At 46.7% G+C, this 20,450-nt stretch overlaps 1 protein-coding gene across 2 annotated transcripts in view; it reads left to right on the top strand.

Annotated features, from left to right (window-relative positions):
- Window positions 1–20,450, top strand: part of CPAMD8 (C3 and PZP like alpha-2-macroglobulin domain containing 8) — a 1,947,746-nt gene that overhangs the window by 1,438,678 nt on the left and 488,618 nt on the right. The gene's annotated exons all lie outside the window — the stretch shown is intronic.

Genomic DNA, 20,450 nt, shown 5'->3' with positions numbered 1-20,450 from the left:
ATTACACCCTTAGACTTTTGAGAACTACAAGCTGTGTCATGCAGCCAAGGCCCTTTTCTAGCCTTTACCTTATACTCATAGTCTTTTTAGGATCGCTATCCTTTACTGCAGCCAGTTACCTTGCAAGCATCCTTAAGATATAGCCAACCCACTCTCCCTTCAACCATGCTCCACCATCCTGACCCTCCTTCGAACCCTTACCTCAACGACCCAGCTCTCTGGATTAAGCACTTTGCAACCAAACCTACTCCAAACATTCCATGTACTATACAACAAAGGAATAGTAGACTTAGAACCAGACTGCCCAGACTACCTTGTACTCTGCGCAGCTACTCTGCCCTTCCACTGCCCAACTTAACCGTAGCGCCTAGCCCTCCCCCTACCACCACACCCATCTCAGCGCTAAAGGGAGCCCTTATCAATGCAAGATCCCTCACGGCCCATGCCCTTGATATCGCAGACCTCATCACTGTCCAGAACCTTGACTTCCTAGCCATCACTGAAACCTGGTTACATGATGCCTCTGGCCCACTCCTCGCTTTATCCCTGCCCAAGGGTTACACCATTATTAGAAATGACCGCCAATCTAACTTGTCTAAAGGAGGAGGAGTTGCTTTTATACATAGCGACAAAATCATCATGAGAGCCGCTCCTTACACACAATTTAGCTCTGCAGAATCTCTTTCAGTGAAACTATCGCTCTCTCCCACCAACACAGCAACACTCCACCTTGTATACAGACCTCCAGGCCCACTGGGCTCATTTATTGATGATATTGCTTCCACCTTGTCGGCTAACACTAAGCCTAACTCTCAGATACTGCTACTAGGCGACCTCAACCTAGGCCTCTCAGATCCCAAGGACCACATGGCCGCTGAAGTAGACCCCACCCTATCCAACCTAGGCTTCCAGCAGCGCATTCGTGATCCCACACACAACAAGGGCAGAACGCTCGACTGGCTAGCCGACCTCAACTGCAACACCAATGCCATTTCCAACGAAGTCTGCGCCTGGTCTGACCACCATGTTATAACCTTCCTCTTGCCATCCACCAACCCCCAGCCCACACCTACCTTAGCCCCTGCTATACCCACCAGAAATAAATCACCAGGGAGAAACTGCTTCCTCTCATCCTCCCCTGCCTCAACACTCTTGCCTCACAGCACAAGGACAAGGACCCCACTGTCTTAGTAGACGCCTTTAACAGCCTAATGACCAATGCCATTGAGAGCATAGCTCCACTAAAGATCCGCAAAGCCAAACAACAGTCCCACCTGAATTCTTGGTTCACCCCGCAGCTCAACATTCTGCGTAAAGAGAAGCGCAAGGCTGAAGCCCTTTGGAAAAGTCACCTTAGCGCATCTAATAAAGCCTCCCTCCTGATCACCTCGCTTACCTATAAGGAGGCCATACTTCAAGCCAAAAAGGAGACATATAACTCACGCATATCCCAAGCAGAATCGAACACTAGAGAGTTATTTAAAATTCTCAAGGAGTTAGAATCTCCTTCACCTGCCCCAGACACGTGCACCAAAGACAGCACCTGGTGCAATAATATACAAAATGCCCTTCTTAACAAAATATCCACCTTGAAATCCAAAATCAACGCCAAACAAAACACCCTCCACACCCGTATATTTAGCAATACCAGGCCACCTAAAATAACTACCCCAGACTCCCCGGTGCCATTCAGCTTCACACCGCTCACCGTTCTGGAGGTTGAAAAAATTATCTGTAACTTAAAACCCTCTAACTGCCAAGGGGACGCCTGTCCAGCCCCGATCATTAAGGATTCGGCTCATGACCTCGCCCCTTTCATTACCACATTTATCAACTCCTCCTTTCAATTGGGAGTGGTCCAACCTGAAGGATGCATGGGTTATCCCTCTCCTAAAAAAACCTACTTTAGACCCGGAGGTCCCAACTAACTACAGGCCCATCACGACAGTCCCATTTCTGCTAAAAATCCTAGACAGAGCAGCCTACCTTCAGAAACAGAACTATCTGGAATCGAACAACCTACTAGGCACGCGACAATCCGGCTTCAGACCTAAGCACGGTACGGAGACAGCCCTCCTTGATTTCAAAACCCAAATTGAGGACCTCAAAGACATAGGTAAACTAGCCCTGTTACTACTATTAGACTTATCTGCTGCCTTTGATCTGGTTAACCACCAAATCCTCTGTCACCACCTGAAAACGGCAGCTCACTTCTCCGACATGGCCTCTAACTGGATTCAATCCTTCCTGGATAACAGACAGATGAGGGTATTCTCGCCCACCTCCTCTGCTGACCCTGCGCCAGTCCCTTGCGGGGTCCCCCAAGGTTTGTGTGTATCCCCTACCCTCTACAATTTATTTACTAAACCCTTGTTTGATGTGCTTGAGTATCTGGGTATCACCTACACTAATTATGCGGAGACACCCAGAAACTCATCCCTATCACGGGTGAGTACACGGTAGATTCGAAAGCCTTTAATGACGTTTACCATGTCATCCAATCCTGGATGGCCCAACATGAGCTCTGTCTCAATGATGACAAGACAGAGCTCCTCATCCTAGTACACAGCAAAGACTAAACAAGCTGAACCCCATGTTTAGCTCCTTTAACATCGATGGATATTCAATAAATGTCTCCAAAGATACCAAAACGCTTGGAATCTACCTCGATTCCACTCTCTCACTTCACAGACAAACAAATGCAGTTGCGGCCGCCGCCGCCTATACCTGCAAGCTGATCACAGCATGTCGCCCTTTTCTTTCCGCTCACAACTGTACTACCCTCGCTAGGACCTTGGCCATGTCCAAATTGGACTACTGCAATGCATTGTACCAAGGCACTAATCAGTGTAACCTAGGCAAGCTACAGATCATACAAAACAACGCCATCAGGGCAGCCCTTAACATCCCTAGATCTGCACACATCTCGGATACCAGGAAGAACCTTCATTGTTTGTCAGTCACCCAAAGGATCTCACTAAAATCGCTTGCCCTAACCTACAAATGCATGAATAACCTGGCCCCCATTTATCTTTCCTCACGGTTCACGCAGTATACCCCAGTTCGTTCTCTAAGATCTACCCTTAACCAGAGCATACTGATCCCGAGATACAAGCTCCAAACAGCCGGTGGATCCAGCTTCCCAGTCCTGGCAGCCAAGTTGTGGAACTCTGTCCCCCTGACTATCAGAAACCTCCCTTCCCTCAATCTATTCAAACACAGAGCCAAATGTTGGCTAGTCTCATCCAATGCCCAAGCTGCACTCTGAGAACTTGATAACCTATGTATTACTGTACTATTTGACTACCCATGTATTGTTCTACTACTTACCAATGTGTCCTATTACTATGTTCTATCTAAATGCTACCTGTAATATTGTCATATAACCACTGTATATAACCACTGTAACCATTGCTTCCAAGATATGCGCCCGGTAGCCTCCGGGCCTGGTTTGCGCTATACAAATAAAATAAATACAAATACAAATAAACATCTACGGTCCAAACATTGATGACCCTGACTTTAACCTACACCTGGCCTCTATGTTGGAAGGGTTCCCCCTTATCCCCATCATATGGGGAGGAGATTTTAATACTATACTAGATGTCAACCTTGATAGATCAGGCTCCAGACCCTGCCAGCTCTCCAGAGCAGCCCACTCCATCTTGACAATGCTCCCCCGCTTGTCGATTGTGGACGCATGGCGACTCATGTACCCCAAATCGCGCGCATACTCCTACTACACGATTCCCATTGCAGAATAGACAGGTGGCTCATATCGGTCATTTTGATTAGATCCCTATCACACCTGTCGATCCTCCTTCAAATTCTTTCCGATCACTCGCCAGTGGTCATCTCCTTGAACTGGGGCCCAGACTATGACCGAGCCAGGTGGTGGAAAACGAGCCCCTTCCCTACTTGATCCAGTCTTTAGCTCTGAACTGGAATCCTCCATTGAGGAATTCTTTGAAATGAATACTAATTCCGTGTCATCACAAGCCACTCTCTGGGAATCCTTCAAGGCATATGTCAGAGGTGTCGCCATCTCCAAGGAAGTGGAATCCTGAAAGAGATCCGCATGGACATCACAAGAACCGAGTCGGCCCTCGCCGCTCTCGAGTTTCAATGTGCCCTGGATCAATCTCCTGAGACTCTAGCACTGTTGGGTTCAGAGCTGGACAAATTCCGGAGTCTAGCCGGGCGGGATGTTACATTTCTAGACGGCCCCCATCTTGTAAGAAAATATGGTGAAGGAGAGCGACCAGGCCGAATGTTGGCCAGGCTGATACGCCGAGAATTCGGAGCCCCCAATATACCGCCGATACACTGGCTACATCACCACAAGACATCAACTCTGAATTCCTTACATTCTATAGTTCCCTATACACGAAAGCAGATAGCGTCCAGATATCAGAGATCGACTCCTATTTAGATAACCTCCCTCTTTCTGCCCTCTCCACTGACACCAGCATCTCCCTCGAGATGCTGTTCACTCCCGAAGAACTTTCAGAGGCCATTGACTCGCTGGCATCTGGCAAAGCCCCTGGTCCAGATGGCCTCCCCATTGAACTCTATAAACGATTAAAATTCCTTCTGGTCCCACACCTATTGGCTCTATGGGAGGAGGCTTGTGAAGATGGCATACTCCCTACCACGCTCCGGGAGGCAATGATAACAGCATTCCTCAAGCCTGGCAAACCTCCCACCCAATGCGGCTCGTACCGGCCCCTCATTAATTAACTGTGATGTCAAAATCTAAGCCAAACTACTAGCCATGCGACTGGCCTCACTTATCCCCCGCATCATCCATCCGGATCAAGCGGGGTTTGTCCCAGGCCGCTCCACTTCCCTTAATATCAGATGCCTATTTAATGTGATCAGTAGGATCGGCCCGAAAGTGCAGGCAGTGGCGGCCACCCTAGATATGCAGAAAGTTTTTGACTCTGTATCATGGGAATACCTATGGTGAGTCCTAGAGAAATGCAAATTTGGCCCCAACTTCCGATCCTGGGTTAAACTACTCAACACAAACCCATCGGCTAGAATCTGCACAGAGGACAGGTGCTCCCCCCCTTCCAGATAGCCAGAGGAACGCGACAGGGCTGCCCCTTCTCCCCACTAATATTCGCTATAGCCATGGAACCATTTGCGGACATGATGCGTCAGTCGCATGCTCATAGAGGTTTGCGAACGGCGAGCCAGTCAGATATAGTCTCCCTATACGCCGACGACACCCTCCTGTATATCCGTTCTCCGGACGCCAACCTTGCCCCGATTCTGGAGGATGTGGTCAGTTTCTGACACATATCCGGACTGAAGGTGAACTGCTCTAAATCTGTCCTGTTCCCGCTCACCGAGTGCACGCAACCCCCCTCTGACCTAATGGGATTCACATGGTCCCAGTCCAAGTTCACTTACCTCAGGGTGGTGGTCTCTACTGAGATGCTATGTGAGGACAACTACCTAAACTATCTCACAAACCTAGCCACTAAAACAACAAGCTGGGCCAGACTTCCTATCTCCTTAGCAGGCCGAATAGGAATACTTAAAATGGTTGTTCTACCCCAGCTCCTTTATCGCTTCATTAATCTTTCCATATGGCCGGGTGATGACTTCTTCCGAACGCTACGCTACACAATCAATACCTTTCTGTGGCACTCCGGGGCAGTCTGACTCAAATTAACAACATTAACCACCCCTATGGAATGCAGAGGTTTCGGCGCTCCGGACTTCCTCAGATACTGGTTGGTTGCACAATCCCAATTCACATCCCACTGGTTTAACACTGCGGACCCCCCCCCCATGTTCGGTTGGAGAAGCTGACGGTCAGTGACCGTGAAATTCGTTCCCTCATTCCCAAACCCGCCCCGGCGGACCCTGGTTCAGCAGATCCAGTAGCTAGTGCATCCATAGCCCTCGCTAAACTCTGGAAGCTGTTAGACACACCATACCCCTTCCACGGGGGCTTCCCGCTCTGGAATTTCCTCCCGGAGGTTCCACGCGTCTCACAATCCATCGTATCCCGATGGACCGACGCAGGCTTCTTGGCACTCCGAGATGTTTATGTACAGGGTAACTTCCTTGAATGGTCAGATCTCCCACCCTCCCTTAAACGGAAACCATTGGTTTGGTTACAGTACTCCTCTCTCTGGAAAAATCTCAAAACTAAATATCCTAATTTCCCTTCGGTGCCACCTGACGAACCCATAATAGCTGAGCTATGCTCCTTCGACTCTTCGAAAGGGAAGGTGTCTAGGCTTTATACTCTGCTACAGACCAGAGCTGCTCCCTCATTCACTAAGCTGAAGCACAGATGGGAGGAAGATCTGGGGGAGGAGATAACAGATGCGCGCTGGTCCCGGATGTGTGCACGCACCCACAATGTATCCTTCAATTCTCGATTTAAATGAATACAATTGAAGGTGTTGCACAGATATCATCATACTCCGAGCAGGCTGCATCATATGTTCAGTGACCTTCCCTCCAACTGCCCTAGATGTGGCTCCGAGCAGGCGACATACATTCATATGATCTGGTCTTGTTCCCACCTATCACAATTTTGGTCAGAAATTTGTTCCAAATTATCTATTGTACTGGACCATACAATAGACCCTTCTCCTTTACGATGCCTGTTCCACGACTTCCCCCAATTGGGCCGAGATTCTAGGAAGCTTGCTGGGCTTTGCATGCTGCTAGCTGTGCGCTGCATTTTGATGATCTGGCTCCAGCCTAGAGCACCCACGTGTACACAGTGGCTCAGATAGGTTACTTGGGCATTAGATACTGAGGAGTCCTGGGGTGCAATGCAACACCCACACTCGAGGCCAAGGGATATATGGCAGACATTTCGCAGCTATATATCCTCTATGAACACGGACTTGGACACTGAATCCTCCATCCCTGAGCCCCCCTCTCCTGACACCACCCTGTGCGCAGTGACTCTTTAATCCCTCTTTGTGGTGTCACCTGGTCCCTGACCAATTAATTTGTATGGAATATCCATTTTGCATTGGTATTGTATTCATTGGGCCTCATCACGACCCAGGCGGTAAGTTACCGCCTGGGCCGTGACTTTACCACCATGGCGTAAACTACGTTTACGCCATGGTGGTTGGCGGACTTACCGCCCCATTCGGACCTTGGCGGGGCGGTAAGTCCCCAATCCCCATTTACCCTTCCCCATTCCCATTTTTGCCCCATAGGGCATAATGGGAGTGGGGAAGGCGTTAATAACGCCACCGTAAATTACGGTGGCGTAATTAACTCCATGGTCCCTTAGCGCCATGGATTTTAACACCTGCTAAAAGCAGGTGTTAAATTCGCCATGGCGCTAAGGGACCTCGTACTCAGGCGGTAAGGGTCGGCGCTGTTTACGGCGCCGTAAACCCCTTACCGCCTGGGTCGTAATGAGGCCCTATGTCTTGCTGTCGCACTCTGTGCATCTCTTGCTGTTGTTGTGTGTTGTCAAGTCAAATAAAGAAAGTAATCCTAATCATGGAGTTCGGCCATCTTAACTGATTCGTTGCTCTGTTAGTGGAACCAAAAGTAGATGTATTAAAACGAATGTTAGTAGTGTAAGTTAGGAGTCGACTCTGTCCCGCTTTCTGAAAGGCGGAGGCAATGTCAACGGCCTCCAGCAACGAGGGTCGGTGGTGTTGTCTGACCCAACGTTGTACTGGTAGGGGAAGTGCTTCTATATATTGCTCCAAGTCAATCTTCTCGGTTAATTCTTGTGGAGAGGATGTCACAGCTTGTAACCATTTCTCAGCAAGTTCTTTCACTCTGTAGAATAGCTGTCTAGGGGTTTCTTCTGGCATTAGTTTTATTTCCCTGAACTTTATCCTATAAGTCTCTTCATCATGACGTAATCTCTCCGAGACCACCCTCTTCACATCACCGTAGTTAGTATCACCAGTATGATTTGCCGTTTGGTAAGCGCTTTGCATTTCGCCTGTCATTAAGGGCGCAATATAGTGACCCCATCTTTCTGTAGGCCACTGGGCATTCCTGGCTACACGCTCAAAGTTCACAAAAAAATGTGCGAGGTCTTCACCCGCTGTATATTTCTGTAGTATTAAAGCAGGTACTTGTGAGCTGTTCCTCAAACTGGTGGCCACCAGCAACTGTGCTTGTTGTACCTGTAGCGCTTGTTGAAAAGCGAGTCTATCCGCTTGTGCCTGTTGACTCTGCATTTGTAGAGCTTGTTGTCACAAGTGCTGTCCTTCACTTAATGTCTTAATGAGTTCTTCCATGGCGTTCTCTTATCCCACAGCTGCCACCGAATGTTATACTTTGTGGGAATAAGAGAGACGCAGACAGAGATTCAGTGTTCAGTCAAATTTATTAACTTTAAAAAAAAATGTTAAAAATAATGTTGAAACTGTGGAAATCTGTAGTAACAAAAGAATGCTCTAGCTTGGAGATCTTGTGACTTAAGGATTATAATAACTTATTAAAGTGGAGACCAGGATTGCAGATCTCAGTTATATTTCTTCTTAGGAAAAGGACTTCCCTTGATCTTTACCGCTATGGAAGACGCTGTTATTTTATGTATATTTTAGGAGAGCACTCCATGTATACATTGGAACATTGGAAGTTTCCACTAAGAGTTTCACAAAAGTTCAGTCTTTGAAAGTTCATAATAGTCTCTCCTGTAACCTTTTTGCACCACTCTAGAGTAGGTTACTTCTTATTCTTTTCTCTTGAAGGCGGCAATCATTGGAGCACGTCTTCCTTCCAGCTTAGCTCCTGTTTTCTCTCACAGTTCCCTCTTGTCTGTCACTCGCACACTTCAAAGAATATCCGCCTCCTCTGGCTTCTTTCGTCTCGTAGAAACTCACGATTCATATGGCTGCGAAGCTTGCTCAGCTGGCAGGCCGCCTCTCCCTTGTTATAGATAGAGGGACACGACCAGCTGTGAAGGGGACGCTCCTCCTCTTACCCACCACCCCTCCAGACAAAGGCCTTCACTTACATGTTAGTTCGGCCGAGTCAGCTGTTGTGATCTGATCCCTTCGGTCTGATCCCTTCGGTCACGGCTACCGATGAGAGGACTCACACGACACGATCAGGGCCCCTCCTCCTCTTCGGTCCGCGGTTTCACCGCAGATTAGCTTTCTCAGCCATAGGAATGAATAATGACGTCGGAAACCCCTTCCGCAAAACTTCAACTTGTATCTAATAAAAGAACACTCTATAACAAGCACAACAGTGTTTTTTTCAACTTTGGTTTCTTTCTTTTCCTCACGGCCTCTCAATAAGCCCAGCAGTAACGGACGTGTTTTCCCTCTTTCTCGTCCGGCGTTTCCTGGCAACCAGAAACAGAGCAAGCCTTAGTGAATGAAAGCACCTTAACCCCTTCCTCACCTGCTATTACCCTTAGGTGAAGGAAACTATAGACTTGCCATTATACCCCATTACAGTTATGCAAAAAGGTACACTTCCACCTGCCTGCCTGTCGGGTGAACTTGTAACAGCAACTAAAGGTTACTGAAACAGTGAGAAAAAGGTGACCATGTTTCCCCTCAGCACTCCACATAAGGTGGGGGTGTGCTAATCTAAAAAACTCTCCACTTTTCCCCTGTTAGGTTATATTTTCAGCTTTGATACATCTTCCAGACCTGTGTCAACCCCAGAACGTTTTTCTTGGACGCAGTGGCTTCCTTTTAATTCTCTTATTATTTGTTGGGTGAACTACTGTTCCCAAGAAGTAAAGTAGGATTCACGTCCCCTTTAAATTGATTTAAGTGAGCCAGCACACCCCACCTTATGTGGAGTGCTGGGGGATACAATGTATCCCCTTTCTTAATTACCTGGTAATATTTTAGTTTCAATGGCAAGTTTACTTGAATGGCTGGTGGCAGTGGTTTTACCTTTATGAATTTGTAAGCTGTCAAATCAGCCTTGGTAAAACACAGATGGGCCACCATTCTGCTAGAATGGTGGGCTCCTTCTTTTTATTACCATTTCTCATTTGCTTGTTGTTTCTGAGGTCTTCTTTTGCCATTCTAGGTGGGAACATCCTCAGTTGATGTTTTGTCTTCGGCTGGAATCCTTTGTATTCTCTGCAGAGGCTCCAGAAGGCAGGAAGGAGGAACGAGTCCAAAGGGAGGGAGGAGTCCAAACATCTGCAGCCCTTTGTCTTTCACCTTGCCTGAAAGGAACCAGTTCCCAATGATGGGCTGGCCGTCCTGCCTGGACAGCCAGAAAACCCCTTAGTGTAAACTGCAGGGAGAGTTTTCAGACGTTGTGCTGTAGTTCCTGATAAATACTTGTTCCTGGTAGCTGCTGACAAGTCGACAACTGGAGCTGACTCCAAAGAGGAAGATGAGGAAAAGACATCTGTAGCGATTTCCAGCAACATGAGAGCCTGCTGTAACCCTCCCTTCCAATCGATCTGGGGGTCCTGAATGGGACGACTCCTACCCAGAGCCTGGTGATATCCACTAGTCTCAAGAAGGCCTGCATTGTGAGTCATCCCACAACATGCTGCAACCTTGCTGGGCTTCAAACTGCCAATACCCAGGCACCTCGAGCCACTGTGTGGAACATGGTCTTCCGAAATCCAAACCCGTCCAAATATTTGGTGAACTCCTGCTGGATCTCCAGAGACACGATTCAAATCCTTGAAATCCCCTCACCAGAGTGCGATATTTGTTATCTACCAGATACCTGTAAAAGGCTGCCAGATGCACAGAGCCGCGCGAAAGCATGAAGAGTCTGTTGCTTAAAGCCTCCTCTGGCGACTGCCGCTGCATGTTCCCATCCAGTGTCCAGTTCTTTTGTCTCTGGACCAAGAGTCCAGCGACCGAGTCCTGTGCTGCAGCATCCTGAAGGCATCCACCCAGAATTCTTCTTTTCTCCTAAGGTACTGTGTGGGTTTGGGTAATGCTTACCTTAAGTCTGCTGTGCATCCTGTGATGCTGAGTGGGTGATTTGTGTGGTTGAGAATTTGCCCAGGCCTAAGGCTGGAACACACATACAGAGTCTTCTTTGAAGTCCCTAAACACTTGCAACCAATTCTAAAGTGAATAACTGTTTAAGAAAATCTCCAATGGAACTCTGACTTTCCTGCACCTGAACCCTATCCTGACCTGCCTACAGCTGGCTCCTAGACCACTAGAGGCCTCTGAGAAAACTCATGCAATAGACTAGGGAAGGACTTTACAATATAAGGATTCTGTCTTGAAAAGTATAACAAGTGTAAAAGTACTTACTTGCTAAAGAAATTAGTGTGGTAAATATATCTCTGTAATAGAATAAGTTACACAGTGTCATTACGTGTATACTTACCTTTGAGTTGCATTCTGCCCCTCTAAAAAGTATATAAGTTATTTTACTTGCTTTGAATCGTGTTTCCTCCTTCTGAAAATTAATAAGTATTGGTGCTGTTTTATTATTAACTGAATGAGTGTAAAAGATTACCAATAGCGTTTACCTACCGTGAATAACTAATTGTGATTCTTAAAGAGTATAATTGGGTTTTGCTTCCCTGATCTGCTTTATACAGATCTAAAACAGTCTTAGGGTTTATACTTACCTTGAAAAATGTCAGTGCAAGCCACTACTAGTTAAACAGTGAAACTGGCATTACTGTCATTTTACTATAACAATTTTCAGTGTGAGCCACTACTATTTAAGTAGTCACTTAAGTAGTCACTTGAAAAGTAAAAAGTATTGGTACTGTTTTATTATTCTTAACTGAATGAGTGTAAAAGCTTACCAATAGAGTTTACCTACCATGAATAACCATTGGGTTTAGCTTTCTCTGATCTGCTTTATCCAGATCTAATACTTGTCTTTGAGTTGTTTGTAGCCCCTCTTAAAAGTATATGGGTCTTTACTTACATTGAACAGTAGCCCTATTTTTTATTTTTATTTATTGTGAGCCGGTTTACAGGAAACCTTACACAACCTACAAAAGGAAAAAGCAAAAAAAAACAATTCAAACAAAAAAACATGTGATAGTGATACAATACATGCATATAATCATCCAATCGGAATTAAAAACATCTTTTAAAAAATGATCAAGGGCGATAACTAAAGACACATTTTCACCCCACATTAGTCTAGACCATATTTCTTTGAAAAGTCATGGTTAAAACTATCCAGTTCTTTACAAGATGCATTTTTTCTCAAAATTACAAGTTCCTGACATTCCAGGAACCAATATTTTAAGTTTTCAGCAACACCCATTACTTGGCAAAAGCAACAAACTGTACGTGACTCAGTGATCCCCTGGGGATTCAAATTTTACGTTCTTTCTCTAGTGTGAAACTGGTTAAACCTAAACCGTAAATACTGGGTGTGCAATTTGTTGCAAGGAAAATGTTTTAAGTAGGGTGAAAGTTGGTCTTTTTAGTGGGTATTTAGCATATTCAGAGTAGGTGGAGTGCAACATGGCCTATCCCTTCTTTGTGTACTGAGCTGGACTCTCTGTGCCTTGCCTGCCCGCCTGTGATTGGTCCTCTCCTTCTACATCTAGAGCAATCAGGCGTGCCAATAAGCAACCCTGTTTAACACCTTTGTTGACATTTATAGGCTTGGAGAGACGACCCTGATTATCGAGTCGAACTTGAACAGTATTATTGGTATAAAGTTCCTTCAAAATCGTAATCAACCATATAGGGCACTGCATCTCTTCCAGTAGTTCCCACAATTTAGAGCGATTAACACTATTGAATGCAGATTTAATGCCTATAAAAGTTATATAGACGGATTGATTACCTGCAACTTGGCTCTGGATGTAATTGCGCCAAGGAGACGGATGTTTTGGGTAGTACAAGGAGACGGATGTTGTGGGTGCCTGCCCTAAAACCAGATTGAAGTGGATGCAAAATGGAATTAGCATTGGCCCAACATAATAAGTGATTTAGAACTATTGCTGTAAAGACTTTACTGGTGTTGTCAAGGATGGACAACATCTGATCATTTTTAGAGATATCTCCAATTCCAGCTTTAAATACTGGAATTATAATAGCTCTCTTCCAGAATTTAGGAATACTTTGATCATGCCAGACTTTTCCAAACAGTACATAAAGTAATTCGGCCGATAGGTTAGGTTCTTGTTTCACCACCATAGAAGCTAGACCATTAGGACCAGGGGCTTGGGAATGTTTCAGATTCCCAATTATCTCCAAAATGCTTGTTATCGAGTATACAAATGGCGTCAATAGTTTGTTAGATTTCATAGGGGGAGAACGCGTATCTGCATACATGTTCCTAGTTATATAAGTGGCCCACTTTTCTTCACTTACAGGGTTCAGTACCATTTTCTTTGTGTTAGTTCTAGCCTAAGCAATTTCCATATTTTCGATACTTCATTCCTCTGTAAAACATTGTTTGCCATTTCAGATTCATTTTAGTAAACCTTCTACGTTTACACCAATTATGGTATTTATTAGTCATGCTCTTCTTGCGACTATGGTAAAATTATAGGGGGAGCATGGTTTTCAATTTACGAAGGTCCTTCCTATATTGTCACTTCATAGCATGTAATTCACCATCATATGAAAAAATGTAGGCGTTTACCTATGGCTACAGTGGGTGGACCAGAAGAAGCTACTATTCTAATGGTGTTTTCAATTTCATCACAATTCATTTTAACCATTGCAGTATGTAATCCCCTTAACAGCACTCGAACACGTTGGACTATTTCTTTACATTTGCCAACGTTCCACTTTATTAGCTGCCTCTATTGTTAACATTGATGATGTTCATGGGGCCACGCACACTGCAGTCTAAAGTATTCAGGTGAAGTTTTGACAAAATAAGTGAATGATCACTGGCCACTTGAGCTAAGACTTCAAAGTCTAGAATACAGTTAAGCATATAGGTGTTCACCCAGAGATAATCGAGAGTTGCTGATTTTTACCCACAAACCCAAGTGCATTTACCAGGTATATCACTACTAGTTTGCCCACTAAGTGACTCTAAACCTTAACAAAAATGACAGTGGGCCTCATTACAGGTTGGGCGGTCTGGAATTAACAGTGGCGGTAAACCCGCCGCCACTGTTAATTCCGGACTGCCCGATCCCGAGTCCTGCAGGCGGGAGGTGATGTTCCCGCCAGGTCTGACCTGGCGGGTTTAACACCGCCCACCTGCAGGCAGACGTGGAAACACCAGCACCATCACGAGATGGTGCCGGTGTTTCCACTTCCCCATTCCCATTGAGTCCTGTGGGACTCAATGGGAATGGGGATTTACCGAATACTGCCTCCGGAATTCCCGGGAAACCAGGGTCGTAATGCCCTGGTATTTCCGGGAGTCACAGAGGCGGAATGGTAATACGAGTCCGGCGGTAACCGTGGCAGTAAAACCGCCTAGTTACTGCCGGACTCATAATGAGGCCCAGTGTCTTACTTGTAATGATTAGTTTCATACTTACTTAGATTGCTGCTCTTTACCTTCTAAAGGGTACCTTACTGTTTTTAATACCTTATTTCTATTTTTGATCTACCTTCAGTGTAGTTATTTCATTTGATGCACAGATGTATATAATGAGTATATTTTCAGTAAATATATGTTGTAGACATTCTTTTGTTGTCGTTTTATGTCTGGGGTATCTACACCTTACTGCAACCCCTCTACTGTTCAAAAAATCATGCTTCACTGTTCTGCCACAGCTACCACAGTGAGAGTCAGGAGCAACTTATGGTAAACTCTACCTAAGGCTACAGGCTGATCTTCCCTAGCTCTCATAAGGGAAGTTGTGGAAAATCTCCCTAGCAAATTTCATTTATTTCTAGTAAACAAGGCACTTGCCCTAGAAGTAAAACATATACTACAGCATTTCTAGAGCGATGAATACCTTCACTAGGTATAATATGTTCTTTATTTCTAGCGTGGGCAGGCATTGTCCTAGAAATAGAATAAATACTATCTATAGAGCGAGTCCATCAGTGTGGTTAATGGCATCATTTTATGTTTAGGCCAGCCCATCCTGGAAACAATATTTTGTGTGCTCTGCTTCTAGGTCCGCATCCTGTAATCTACCGTGTCACGACTGCAATGAAATCAGAATAATGTGGGTTTACTCCGAGGTTTGGATATCTACTTGGGACTGGGAAACAAAAAGCACCGTCTTCAGACTTCGTAGACCATAAGACTGGAGTGTAATCAAAGAGGAATCTGGTTGTGCAAATTGCATCACATATCTACCATGAGCCCCTAAAAAGGAACAATGTAACTGTAAGAAAGTCGGTTGTTGCCATTTTGCTGCACAAAAAGTAAAGGATAATGGAAATCTGACATTTTGGAATGGGTACTAACACTGCTTACCATACCATTGGCCTACATAAGGCCACAACTACCAGAGAACACGCTAACTAAACTCGCTTTGGTTAGTGCCATGATGCCACACAACCCCTAAAGCCACAGGTCACAACACCTACAAAAAAGGCAATCTACTCAGCTAAATCATCCTTCATTCAAAAACAGATTGAATTAGCGCTGAGCAGACCGAGAGAAATGTTCTCAACGGTCCAGAAATGTCTTAACCTGTCAAGCACTACTGTTAGTCCAGTTCCATCTAAGACAATGGGCCTCATTACAAGGTTGCTAGTAGGCTGGCGGTAACGACAACCTCGGCCTACCGTTTCTGCCGCCCGATATCCTGGTAATACCGGCATATTACAGATGGCGGAGGAACGGTAAACTCCCATTCCCGTTGAGTCCAATAGGACTCCACGAGTCTGCAAAAATAACCGAGAAAAAAAAGAATGGTATTTTTGTTCGAATTTCGGCTGTTCAAAAATTTCGAAAAGCTGAACATTTCGAACAAGAATACCATTCTGCGCCATTATAGCGAACAAGGTGGATGGGGGGTCTCAGGGGTGTTCCCCACACCCTTTTTTCGCTGTAATGGCACAAGGGGCTCTGGGGGTGTCAGCTGCATGCAGTACAATAATGTTTTTAAAAAACTATAAAAGAAGGACTCTGCGATGCCTGTTCCATGCACATCAGTGAAGGGAACCGGCGTCGCGAAGGGATGGTGGAGGCGGTGGTGTGTGCCACCAAAAGGTAAGTAAGGGGGTGAGAAGGTGCGGGATATCAGAAATGTCGGCGGGAGAGGAAACCAAAAGTCATTTTCATTTAAATGACTTTCGGGTTTTTCTCCCTCAGATATTTTGTTTTCGATGTATTCATGGATATCCGAAACCACAGGAATGGGAACCCTGGAGCACCGGCACCGTAACAGTGCCGTGCTTCAGTGAAAAATCTGCTGGTAGAGGCCTGAACTACCGGCAGGTCAGGTCTGCCGTTAGTTCACAGCCACTCCCGGCAGACTCAGAGTGACCCAGTCCGGAAAGGTGCCGGTAACTATTGTTACCGGCACCTTTTTCCAGGTAGGGTCACTCCTAATAAGGCCCAATGTCTGATAATTTTAATAATTTCTTCTTACAGAAGATAGAAACAATTCAGCAAGAGATAAATGGAAAAGCGCTGTCACTTACTCCACTTCCTACAGAGGGTAGCGCTGTGTAGAACCATTTGAATTGTCTGGGGTGTCCCTGGAATTTACCTACGAGTTACTTATGAAACTTAAACCTACCCTACCATCATTTTTCAGAGATCCTGCGTCAGTTTCTCTTTGGATTGCCATGGCCAGCCAAGATACTGGAGAAGGTAGTAACACTACAACTGCAATCCCATATATAGAAGCACCACATCCTGGATACCGACCAATCAGGATTTCGCCCCTTACCCGGAACCGAGATAGCATTGGTTGCAATGTGGGATGATGCGTTAAAAAATGCAGATGAAGGTGCAATGATCATGTTATTGATCATGTTAGACCTGTCTGCAGCCTTTGATACGGTGGTCTTCGACATTATGCTGTCCAGACTTACTACAGTAGTGGATGTATCTGATCATGCACTGGCCCAGTTCAGAGCTTTTTTGTTGGAATGTTGCGAGTGTGTTAAGTTGGGCAGCCATGTTTCGAAAGACACCCCAGTAGTTTGTGGAGTGCCACAGGGATCCTGTTTATCCCCCCTTTTGTCTAGCATTTATATGCTTCCTTTGATTAGCATCCTGTCGAAATTTGAACTATCATATCTGATGACAAGCATCCCTATCTGCGGGTTGATGGTCCTGATGCTTCCCCCTCAAACATTATTCGATGTACGAAGAGATTGCAAGATGGATGAAAATTACAAACTCCTTCTTAACCCTACAAAAAACCCAAAATTATAGTTGGGCCCAAACTGATTGTCTAATGATCTCACTATTACTATCCCATATCCTTTTCCGGTTGGCTTACCTACCACCTTTGCCTGTAAAGTAAGAAATTTAGGTTGTTTTTGGCAGTCAAGCTTGGGTTGTGACTACCAAGTTGGAACAACTGTTTGCTCAATATTCTATATTCTTCGACTACTGCGAACCGTCCTCCAATCTGCCCCCCCCCAGATATTTTAGTAGTAGTAGGGCCGAGTGCCTTGATGGTTGCCGCTCTTTTTCCCCACTTAGCAAGCCCCGCCCACCTGGTGCCTTCCTGGTTGCCGCTCTTTTCCCTATTTAAGGAGCCCTCCAGCCTCTTTTCCTTTGCAGATGGGGAGCAGGTGCAAGTGGATCTAGGTCACCTGGCCTAAGCCCCGCCCACCTAGTGCCTTCCTGGTTGCTGCTCTTTTTCCCCACTTATCAAGCCCTGCCCACCTGGTGCCTTCCTGGTTGCCACTTTTTTCCCTACTTAAGGAGCCCTCCAGCTTCTTTTCCTTTGCAGATGGGGAGCAGGTGTAAGTGGATCTAGGTCACCTGTCCTAAGCCCCGCCCACCTGGTGCCTTCCTGGTTGCCGCTCTTTTTCCCCACGTAGCAAGCCCCGCCCACCTGGTGCCTTCCTGGTTGCCGCTCTTTTCCCTACTTAAGGAGCACTCCAGCCTCTTTTCCTTTGCAGATGGGGAGCAGGTGCAAGTGGATCTAGGTCACCTGGCCTTAGCCCTGCCCACCTGTTGCCTTCCTGGTTGCTGCTCTTTTTCCCCACTTAGCAAGCCCCGCCCACCTGGTGCCTTCCTGGTTGCCACACTTTTCCCTACTGAAGGAGCCCTCCAGCCTCTTTTCCTTTGCAGATGAGGAGCAGGTGCAAGTGGATCTAGGTCACCTGGTCTAAGCCTGCCCTCCTAGTGCCTTCCTGGTTGCCGCTATTTTTCCCCACTTAGCAAGCCCTGCCCACCTGGTGCCTTCCTGGTTGCTACACTTTTCCCTACTGAAGGAGCCCTCCAGCCTCTTTTCCTTTGCAGATGAGGAGCAGGTGCAAGTGGATCTAGGTCACCTGGTCTAAGCCCGCCCTCCTAGTGCCTTCCTGGTTGCCGCTATTTTTCCCCACTTAGCAAGCCCTGCCCACCTGGTGCCTTCCTGGTTGCCACTCTTTGCACTACTTAAGGAGCCCTCCAGCCTCTTCCTTCCTGCTCTTCACTATTAGATTAAGGGTGTGTCTTGCCCGGGCGTCCGAAGTGAAGGGCAGACAAAGAAAAGGGCAATTCCTGTTGGGACCTGTTCGGAGCAGGAGGACCCAGGGCCCGAACCCCGAATGGATTGTGTCCTCCCACGTATTCCTAATCTATGATAGACTTATCGTGCCAGCTTCACTGCTTCAGATTTTTTTTTCCAGCAGAAGTCGCTGTGCATGAGGTCGTGGCGTCGATGTCCCTGAAGGGCCGCTGTGGCGTGTCGACGTCACCAGTAGTACAGATAGCTTGTGCCGTGCCTGTTGGCTTCAGTTCTGTTTTTCCGAGCTTTGCTTCGAGACAACAGAGTGCTTAGTTTTTTCCTAGAGAAAAAATGTCCTCTTCTTCTACTTATTCGACTCCTAAATCGGGTTTCAAAAAGTGTCATGACTGTCGGACAAAAATGTCCATCGCAGATCCCCACCGGATTTGTCTTTGGTGTTTGGGTAAAGACCATTGAGTCGACGACTGCGGCTCCTGTCAGTATATGGCTGAAAAATCTCTTTGTGAACGAAAAAGTAAATTGGCGTCGGGGAGGGAAGCTTCGAAGGGCTCTATGAAGAAATACAAAAACACAGGGAGGCAGAGGAGGTAGAAGATGGCAGCTTCAAAGAGCGCTGTGTGTCATCTGCATAACACTGGAAGCGTGGGGAGAAGGTGGATATCAGGTGGATATCAGGGCTAGAGGGTGCAGGTAGATGTTGAAGAGCCGTGGCCTAGGATAGAGCCCTGAGGGACGCCACGTTCGAAAGGAAGGAGGTAAGGCACGCCGGTGCCCTCTCTATGATGCCTTGGGTATCATGGAGACTGTTTATGAGGATGGAGTGGTTGACTGTGTCAAAGGCAGAAGAAAGATCGAGAACAGAGGTAGTGTATGAGTCCAGATTAGAGAGTCGGTCCTCACGGGTAATCAGGAGAGCGGTTTCCATGTTGCTGGATGCCCTGAAACTGGACTTGTGGTCATGGGGGCAGCCAGCCACTTCGGTGTGGAGGGTCAGTTGGGGGATGACCAGCTTCTCCATGAGTTTACCCCAAAAAAAGGTTGATGGAGATAGGACGATAGTTAGCCGGGCAGTGCTTAAGGGGTTGTGGGAAGGAGACAGTGGCAAACGAGTGATTGTAGAGGTCAGCCAAGGCTGGGGAAAGAGAGGCAATGTTGTCCTTGAAGGTTCTGGAGGGGTAGGGGAGCACCTGTTTAGAGGAGAATTTCAAAGAGCAGCCGACTTTAGAGATCTCATCTGGTTCAGTGGGAGAGAAGGAGGAGAGTATGGGGGAGCAGAGGGGAGCCAAGAGAGGCAAGAGAAGGGGGGTTATGGGGGAAGTAGATGGCAGGATATGCAGAGTTTTGGAGGAGATATTGTCTTTGGAGTAGGGGGCAGGCCGTTTGATAGGCTAGATGCCTGCCACTTTCGCTTTGCACTTGCGCTTCAAAGCTGCCAAATCGGAGCCATACCAAGAGTTGTGTTTGGAGGCAGGTTTCATGCGGGTCCTCCTGGCGGGGGCAAGGATGTCAAGGGTGTTAGAGATAGAGGTTAGCTAGAATGGAGTTGAAAGGAGAGTCAAATGACGGGGCGGAGCAGGGATGAAGGAAGAGGCAAATGCAGTGACTGGCACGCTTCACCGGGCGAATGGTGGAGGAGGAGACTGGCAGTGCAGGTGGAGACATCATCAGGGGACAGGAAAGGTCAAGGTGGGAAGAGAGAAGAGAGTCGTCAGACAAGGAGAGAGGGATAGTAAGAGGGTTGGAGAGAGGGATGTCTGTTGAGATGAGAATGTGTGTCTGGCAGAGTAGGTTGGGCCAGAGGGAAGGATAGTGAGCGAAAGAGTGTCACAGAGGTCTCGAAAGAGAACAGCAGCCACATATGTCAAGATGGATGTTAAAGTCCCCAAGGAAGGTACGTATGGGGAGGAGGCAAGAAGAGAGGAGGACAGGTCAGCCCATTCTGAGAGGCCTAGAGATGGTAGCCAGAGTAAGAGAGAAGGTAGGTGAGACAGAAAGCCTG

This window comes from Ambystoma mexicanum, chromosome 1p, assembly GCF_040938575.1.
Source record: "Ambystoma mexicanum isolate Mex_15411 chromosome 1p, UKY_AmexF1_1, whole genome shotgun sequence".
NCBI classification, from domain to species: domain Eukaryota; kingdom Metazoa; phylum Chordata; class Amphibia; order Caudata; family Ambystomatidae; genus Ambystoma; species Ambystoma mexicanum.
This window is presented reverse-complemented; position numbering and strand designations above follow the sequence as displayed.